This window comes from Vulpes lagopus, chromosome 5 (assembly GCF_018345385.1).
Source record: "Vulpes lagopus strain Blue_001 chromosome 5, ASM1834538v1, whole genome shotgun sequence".
Taxonomy (NCBI): Eukaryota; Metazoa; Chordata; class Mammalia; order Carnivora; family Canidae; genus Vulpes; species Vulpes lagopus.
Genome location: NC_054828.1, coordinates 72,817,823 through 72,826,511, shown reverse-complemented (window position 1 = coordinate 72,826,511; position 8,689 = coordinate 72,817,823). Strand labels below are relative to the sequence as shown.

At 39.6% G+C, this 8,689-nt stretch overlaps 1 pseudogene; it reads right to left on the bottom strand.

Moving 5' to 3' along the window:
- Positions 1–1,907: 1,907 nt before the first annotated feature.
- The window catches only part of LOC121492027, a 332,162-nt pseudogene continuing 325,380 nt past the window's right edge, over positions 1,908–8,689 (bottom strand).

Below are 8,689 nucleotides of genomic sequence, written 5' to 3'. Positions count from 1 at the left end.
AGGCATTTCCTTCCTGGTCCTTACATTACCTTATCTCCCCTGCCAGTCTGCCAACCCTAGCAGGGCTTCTCCGGTGGGCCTGGTCTCTTACTCCCTTTCCTGCCTTCAGTCTTGCCTGGCCCAGCCCAGATCCCTGTAGAGTGGAGATGCCTTGCGGCCCTAGGGTCAGGTTCTGCTCTTCTGTGGGACCTGATATTTTTCGGATCTTTGCTATTAAAGTAATAAACCAAAAAAAAAGTCTATCCAGGGATCTAAGTGAATGAAACCAGCTTCAGGGCAGGGAGACACTCAACAATGATGGGCACTCTCATGAACTGACTCTCATGTGTCCAGTCCAGAATGAGATGACAACTATTCGGATCTGGCTGACCCAGGGTTTAGGGATATTGGGCTTGAAAGAAAACAGAAATCCAGGTACTGTATTTGGGTTATCACCTCCTGATTCCTAAAAATTTTTAACTAATATATATTTTCAACAGTTTGAACCGGTGGTTGGTGTGCAGGCCAAATGCACATACCAGTACACCTGCTAGTCAATTTTGAACTTCTGGTTTCTATATGTGACCAGTGACCTGACCTAAATTTAATACCAATCAAGTTTACTCTTTCTTTTTTTTCATTTTTTTAGTAATAAAATTTATTTTTTATTGGTGTTCAATTTGCCAACATACAGAATAACACCCAGTGCTCATCCCGTCAAGTGCCCCCCTCAGTGGCCGTCACTCATTCACCCCCACCCCCCGCCCTCCTCCCCTTCCACCACCCCTAGTTCATTTCCCAGAGTTAGGAGTCTCTCATGTTCTGTCTCCCCTTCTGACATTTCCTACCCATTTCTTCTCCCTTCCCTAATATTCCCCTTCACTATTATTTATATTCCCCAAATGAATGAGAACATGTAATGTTTGTCCTTCTCCAATTGACTTATTTCACTCAGCATAATACCCTCCAGTTCCATCCACGTTGCAGCAAATGGTGGGTATTTGTCGTTTCTAATGGCTGAGGAATATTCCATTGTATACATAAACCACATCTTCTTTATCCATTCATCTTTCGATGGACACCGAGGCTCCTTCCACAGTTTGGCTATCGTGGACATTGCTGCTATAAACATAGGGGTGCAGGTGTTTACTCTTTCATCAAAGTCTCTCTCTCTCCCTCTCTCATTTCACTTCCTATACTTGTTATCTCTACTTGGTAACTCAAGCCAGACATGTAGACACCTTTGTCTCATTCAATCACTGTATAACATCTAGACCCAAATCTTTTCAGAAATATGTTCTGTATCCAGCCTCTCTTATGGACCCCAGGCAACCTCTGTCATCTTTTACCTGAATTACTATAATAGTTTCCAAACTGGTCCTCATGCTTCCAGTGTTTCTCCATTGCCACAAAAAAAATCTTTCCAAAATGAATATATGATCATGTGATTTTGATAATTCATTGCCTTGCAAGGCATATAAGGTTTGTTTTGATTCAGCCTCTGTCTATCCTTCTGGCATAATTCTTGCCATGCTACCATTTACAACCTGTGTGTTACCTATGTGGAATTATTTTCAGATTGCCTGAGCTGACCATGGTCTTTCTTACTTTAAAACCTTACACATACATCATATTATTTTTATGCAGAAATTACTTTTATTATGTTAGAATATTCCTTAGTGTTTTGGCAATTATTCATGTGAAGGAGAGTCCAGAAAACAGATTTATGACTGTATTAGCCTTGTCCTTGATTAGAGATTTATGAATTATACAAAAAATATTATTCCCTAGAGAAGGTTACTCTAAAAGTAGTAGTAGAAAAGGTCTAAGAGACTGTGAACTTAGAAGAGCATCTCCCTGCTTGTCTGGCTGTTCCAGGTGAACCAGAAGACTTCAGTACAAGGATGGACATGTTTTCTTTGTTGAATTTAAAGCTTTACAACAGTTCGAATGCTCTTTCTTGCATGCAATAGGTCAAAGGCTTCATTAATTTGGTCAAAAGACAGACTGTGAGTCACAAATTCATCAACTTTTATCTTTCTGGACATATATTCAGACACCAACTTTGGGACACTTTCCACACTCTTCCATCCTCCAAAAGCAGTGCCTTTCCATACGCGCCCTGTTACCAGCTGAAATGGACGAGTGGCGATTTCTTCACCTGAAGCAGCTACTCAGCTATGACGCTGACACCCCAGCCTTTGTGGCAGGCCTCTAGCGCTGCTCTTATGACTTTCACGTTACCAATACACTCAAAGGAATAGTCCACTCCCCCATCAGTCATTTCAATGAGCACTTCCTGGATGGGTTTACTGAAGTCCTGGGGGTTAATACATTCAGAGGCTCCAAACACCTTGGCCCTTGAGAATTTATCTTTATTGATGTCCACACCAATGATCCGGGATGCACCAGCCACCTTACAGCCCATGATAGTCACCAATCCAACTCCTCCTAGGCCAAAGACGGCACAAGTAGAGCCAGGCTCCACCTTAGCAGTGTTCAGAGCAGCACCGTAACCGTTGAAATGCCACAACTGAGAAGGCAGACTTTATCCAAAGTTTCTAAAGGATCAATTTTAGCAACAGAGATATCAGCCACAACTGTATATTCAGAAAATGTGCTGGTTCCCATATAATGTAAAATTGTCTTTCCTTTGCAAATGAATCTGCTAGTACCATCTGGTATTAATCCTTTCCCCTATGTAACTCTTATCTTCTGGCAAAGGTTTGTTTTAGGATTTAGACAAAATTTGCATTCTCCACACTGTGGGATGTAAAGTGGGATGACAGTGTCACCTGCCTTCAGCTTAGTAACTCCTTCGCCAACACTTTCCACAATTCCAGCACCTTCATGTCCTAGGATCACTGGAAAACTCCTTTCAGGATCAGCCCCACTCAGGGTGTAGGCATCGGTGTGGCAAACTGCAGTGGCCATAATCTTAATTAGCACTTCATGAGCCTTTGGGGGTGCCACCTCTACCTCTTCTTTAGAGAGAGGCTTTCCTGCCTCCCAGGCAACTGCAGCCTTGCACTTGATAACCTGGTTCGCCATGTCCTCTGCTTCGCACATACTTCATATTTATATATGCCTAGAGTAGTCTTCCCAAGCAACCCTGGATCACTCCTGGCCATTTCTATTCTTAAGAATTATTTGAATCCTTCACTTTTAATCAGCCAGCTAATCACTTCACTGCACACACAGTCTCTTGGTCATGTGTATTACAGCACTTTCCATGACATTCATATCCGTTGCTTTCTCATATATTAGTCTCCCTGATGAACATGTAAACCCCTAAAGGACAGGGACAGTGTCTTTCTCATATTTATAACTTTAGTACCAAGTAGAGTATCTGTAAGTAGTTATTAACTACTTTCCAATGAATGAATGAGTGAATGAATGACCCTGATGTTGCATTGACAACACCCACATTATCTGGATCATCTGGATTCTCTCATCAAACTAATCAGAGAGGGATTGCAGATTAGCCTATCCCATGTTCTCAGATTACTTGTTGAGGGAGAGCTGTGGAAATGTATTTTGTCACACATAGGTGGGGCACAACCATTTTTCCCACAGGCTGGGGTGGCTGAGTCTGATGAAACTTGTCAGGAAAGATGTTAGGTGCAGTGGGACAAGGATTTGGAAGAAAAGAACAATAGGAACTAGACAATAATGTTACTGGAAAGGAAAGGCTCTCATCCCCCTAGTAATCCAAATACTCAAATCTAGAGTTTATGTGTGTGCTTTCGGAGGTGACATAACCCTCCTCCAGCCCCTGGAATTGCACCAATTGGATACAATTACAGGTTCTAATGCATTTTTCTTTGTACATAACCATTACTTTCATCTTTGAATTCACTTTCTTGGTTTTTTCAGTGTAAACCTAAATAAAATATATCTCTATATTTTTAAATAAATATATTTTTATTGGTGTTCTATTTGCCAACATATAGAATAACACCCAGTGCTCATCCCATCAAGTGCCCCCCTCAGTGCCCATCATCCCCAGCCCCTGCCCACCTCCCCTTCCACTACCCCTAGTTAGTTTCCCAGAGTTAGTAGTCTTTCATGTTCTGTCTCCCTCCCTGATATTTCCCACTCATTTTTCTCCTTTCCCGTTTATTCCCTTTCAGTATTTTTTATATTCCCCAAATGAATGAGACCATATAATGTTTGTCCTTCTCTGACTGACTTATTTCACTCAGCATAATACACTCCAATTCCATCCACATCAAAGCAAATGGTGGGTATTTGTCATTTCTAAAGGCTGAGTAATATTCCAGAAGTCAGTGGCATTTCTATACACTAACAATGAGACTGAAGAAAGAGAAATTAGGGAGTCAATCCCATTTAGAATTGCACCCAAAAGCATAAGATACCTAGGAATAAACCTAACCAAAGAGGTAAAGGATCTATACCCTAAAAACTACAGAACACTTCTGAAAGAAATGGAGGAAGACACAAAAGATGGAAAAATATTCCATGCTCATGGATTGGAAAAATTAATATTGTGAAAATGTCAATGTTACCCAGGGCAATTTACACGTTTAATGCAATCCCTATCTATGCATTTTTTTAGTGCTACCTGGAATAAATTAATTTGAATGAGGTGTGATTTGTTTATTGGTTGATTGGTTTTTAAGACACCCAGTCAGAGGAGCAATTCAACAATATCAGAGCTGATAAAATTCATTTTAAGAATTTGAGGAAGAAGATGCTTTAATGGTCTTATTAAAGTCCTCTTTAAAAAAAGAAAGATACTGCTTAGTGAGGTATTGAGAAGATGTTCATATTTTAAAAATCCAAAAACTGCAAAAAAAGAACTATTCATCAAGATAAGGAGCTTTTGCACAGCAAAGGATACAGTCAACAAAACTAAAAGACAACCTACAGAATGGGAGAAGATATTTGCAAATGACGTATCAGTTAAGGGCTAGTTTCCAAGATCTCTAAAAAACTTTTTAAACTCAACACCAAAGAAATAAACAATCCAATCATGAAATGGGCAAAAGACATGAAGAGAAATCTCACAGAGGAATACATAGACATGGCTCGAATCTTTATGAACTCTCTTCTTCTTCTGGGTGTAGGGTCTATTTGCTGTTTTTTCTCCAGCTCCTTTAGGTGCAAGGTTAGCTTTTGTATTTGAGTTCTTTCCGGTTTTTGGATGGATACTTGTATTGCGATGTATTTCCCCCTCAGGACTGCTTTTGCTGCATCCCAAAGATTTTGAACAGTTATATCTTCATTCTCATTAGTTTCCATGAATCTTTTTAATTCTTCCCTAATTTCCTGGTTGACTCATCTTTTAGCAGGATAGCACGATGGTCCTTATCCTCCACGTGTTTGAAATCCTTCCAAACTTCTTGTTATTCTAATTTCAACGCATTGTGGTCTGAAAATATGCAGGGGGACGATCCCAATATTTTGGTATCGGTTAAGACCTGATTTATGACCCAGTATGTGGTCTATTCTGGAGAAAGTTCCATGTGCACTTGAGAAGAATGTGTATTCAGTTGTGTTTGGATGTAAAGTTCTGTAAATATCTGTGAAATCCATCTGGTCCAGTGTATCATTTAAAGCTCTTGTTTCTTTGGAGATATGCTTAGAAGACCTGTCGATTGTAAAACATGCTACATTCAAGTCACCAAGTATAAGTATATTATTATCTAAGTATGTCTTCATTTTGGTTATTATTTGATTGATATACTTGGTAGCTCCCACATTCGGGGCATAAATATTGATGATTGTTAAGTCCTCTTGTTGGATAGATCCTATAAGTATGATATAGTCAAAATGGATGAAATATCTAAATGTGAGACAAGATTCCATCAAAATCCTAGAGGAGAACACAGGCAACACCCTTTTTGAACTCGGCCACAGTAACTTCTTGCAAGATACATCCACAAAGGCAAAAGAAACAAAAGCAAAAATGAACTATTGGGTCTTCATCAAGATAAGAAGCTTTTGCATAGCAAAGAAACAGTCAGCATAACTAAAAGACAACCTACAGAATGGGAGAAGATATTTGCAAATGACATATCAGATAAAGGGCTAATATCCAATATCTATAAAGAACTTATTAAACTCAACAGCAAAGAAACAATCCAATCATGAAATGGGCAAAAGACATGAAGAGAAATCTCACAGAGGAAGACATAGACATGGTATGGATAATTTTTTATGTGCAAGATTGTTGTAGGGAAAGTGTCTGGAAACATAGCAATTAGGCATTCAATAAATTTTAGTTTTCTTCTTTTAATCCACAGTGGAATGAATAACCCAAATGTTGATTGTTTTGTATTACATCAAATAATGGCAGTAGAGTAGAACTCAGTTTTTTCATTTCCAGCCCTAGTAGAATCTTGGAAGTAACGACTTTAAGCTGGCAGTAATTTGCTTACACTGGTATCTGAATTCTTGAGGTCCCTAGATCCTGTTTTTCTTTTTTTTTCAGCCCAAGCAGACCCATCTCATTTACATATTTCAGTCTCTCTCTCTTTCTCTATTTCCTCTTTTCTAACAGCTGTACTATGGGAAATTGCTTCTTCTACCCTTCATATCTATGTTCTAATGAAGGACTTATAACCAGTTAACTCTTAAAGCTTTAATTCTAAAGAAAGGTGGTAAAGCCAGAGACAAATCTAAGCCATTTGGAACCATCGGGTGACTCTCCACTTCATTTTCTTTCTAATTGCTATACTTTATGGCAGACAGGAGGACACAGGTTTTTTTTTGTCAATGTACCTCATGAAGAAATGAGAAAATCAGCAATAGAAGAGACTTCTTAAGAGTTCTAAATAACCTTTTAAAAATGTCCACTTGATGGCATGAGCACTGGGTGTTATGCTATATGTTGGCAAATTGAACTCCAATAAAAAATAAATTTAAAAAATAAAGAAATAAAAATGGACACATTTCCTTTGCAAATTCCATACTTCCTTGTGATAGATGGCTTTATAAAACAAAGAGAATACTTGTAAACTTCTATGGTAACTCTATGTGCCTATAGGTAGAGCTTCACTCACCTTCACTTACCATGCTTACCAAAGTTTAGGTAAGATGTTGCTTAAAGTGGATTTCAGAATTCAGGTTAGTGGCCTTTTATTTTTATTTTTTTTAAAGATTTTATTTATTTATTCATGGGAGACACAGAGCAAGAGAGAGAGGGAGAGGCAGAGTCACGGGCAGAGGGAGAAGCAGGCTCCATGCAAGAAGCCTGATGTGGGACTCGATCCTGGATCTACAAGATCACAACCTGGGCTGAAGGTGGTGCTAAACCACTGAGCCACCCCCGCTGCCCGGTGAGTGGCGTTTTAATAATGCCAAGTTGTTTATTGTCAGAGAGGGATCTACCCTCTGCTTGCTGGCTTGATTTATTTTCAGTTGAATCCAGAGTTGTCTCAGTTTTAATCCTTTCTCTTACTCAGCTTTGATCACATAGAATGCCCAACAGAGATTGCATTCAGCTTATAGCATTTTATTAGGAGATCCTTTCTGGTTAACAAAATTCCTAAAAAACAAAACAAAACAAAATTCCTATAACCAGGACTTACATTCCAACAAAGCAATCAGTGCATGTGGTGTGTCTGGTACAAACTGACCTCCAATTACCCACATCCAAAGGTTTCTTTACCTAGGAAGTTTGGAGGAAAAAGACTTTTGTCTTTGTTTCTCCTAATTTAGCCACTCAGAATTCCTCCTTGGTGCCCTGTTCTCCTCCATAACAGTACAGTCATTCTGTGAGGAATGCATTGATATTACTTGGTGCTCTTTGGCACAGAGATACTTTATCTATAGGATGCTGGCACACAGATGGTGGAAGAGGGGAAATCTCTAGCTATACATTAACCTATGATGCTTCTTTTCCCAATGTGATTGCATCAAAGAAATTTCAACTGTTCACAGGGTTTCCACATGTGGGCACCCAGTTTCTAACCTTTTTCCTTTTAGACCACATCTGATGCTTCACTCTATCTTCTCTTTCATCTTAGAAGTGGAATATGTGGGGATGCCTGGGTGGCTCCGTGGTTGAGCATCTGCCTTTGGCTCAGGGCGTGATCTTGGAGTCCCGAGATTGAGTCCCATGTCGGGCTCTCTGCATGGAGCCTGCTTCTCCCTCTGCCTTTCTCTCTCTGTGTCTCTCATGAATGAATAAATAAAATCTTTTTAAAAAAGAGGTAGGGCAGCCCAGGTGGCTCAGCGGTTTAGTGCCGCCTTCCGCCCGGGGCGGGATCCTGGAGACCCGGGATTGAGTCCCACAACGGGCTCCCTGCATGGAGCCTGCTTCTCCCTCTGCCTGTGTCTCTGCCTCTATCTCTCTCTCTGTGTCTCTTGTGAATAAATAAATAAAAACTTAAAAACTTAAAAAAAAGAGGTAGAATATGTGGGAATATATATATGTATATATATACATATATATATATATATATATATATATGTATATATACTCAGCTGTCAGAAAAGATGAATATTTACCATTTGCATTGATGTGGATGGAACTGGAGGGTATTATGCTGAATGCAATAAGTCAATTAAAGAAAGACAATTATATGGTTTCATTCATATGTGGAATATAGAAAACAGCACAGAGGATCATAGGGGAAGGGAAGGAAGATTGAGGGGGAAGTCATCAGAGAGGGAGAAAAGCCATGGGAGTCTAAACTATAGGAAACAATTGGGAGTTGCTGGAGGGGAGATGGGTGGGGGG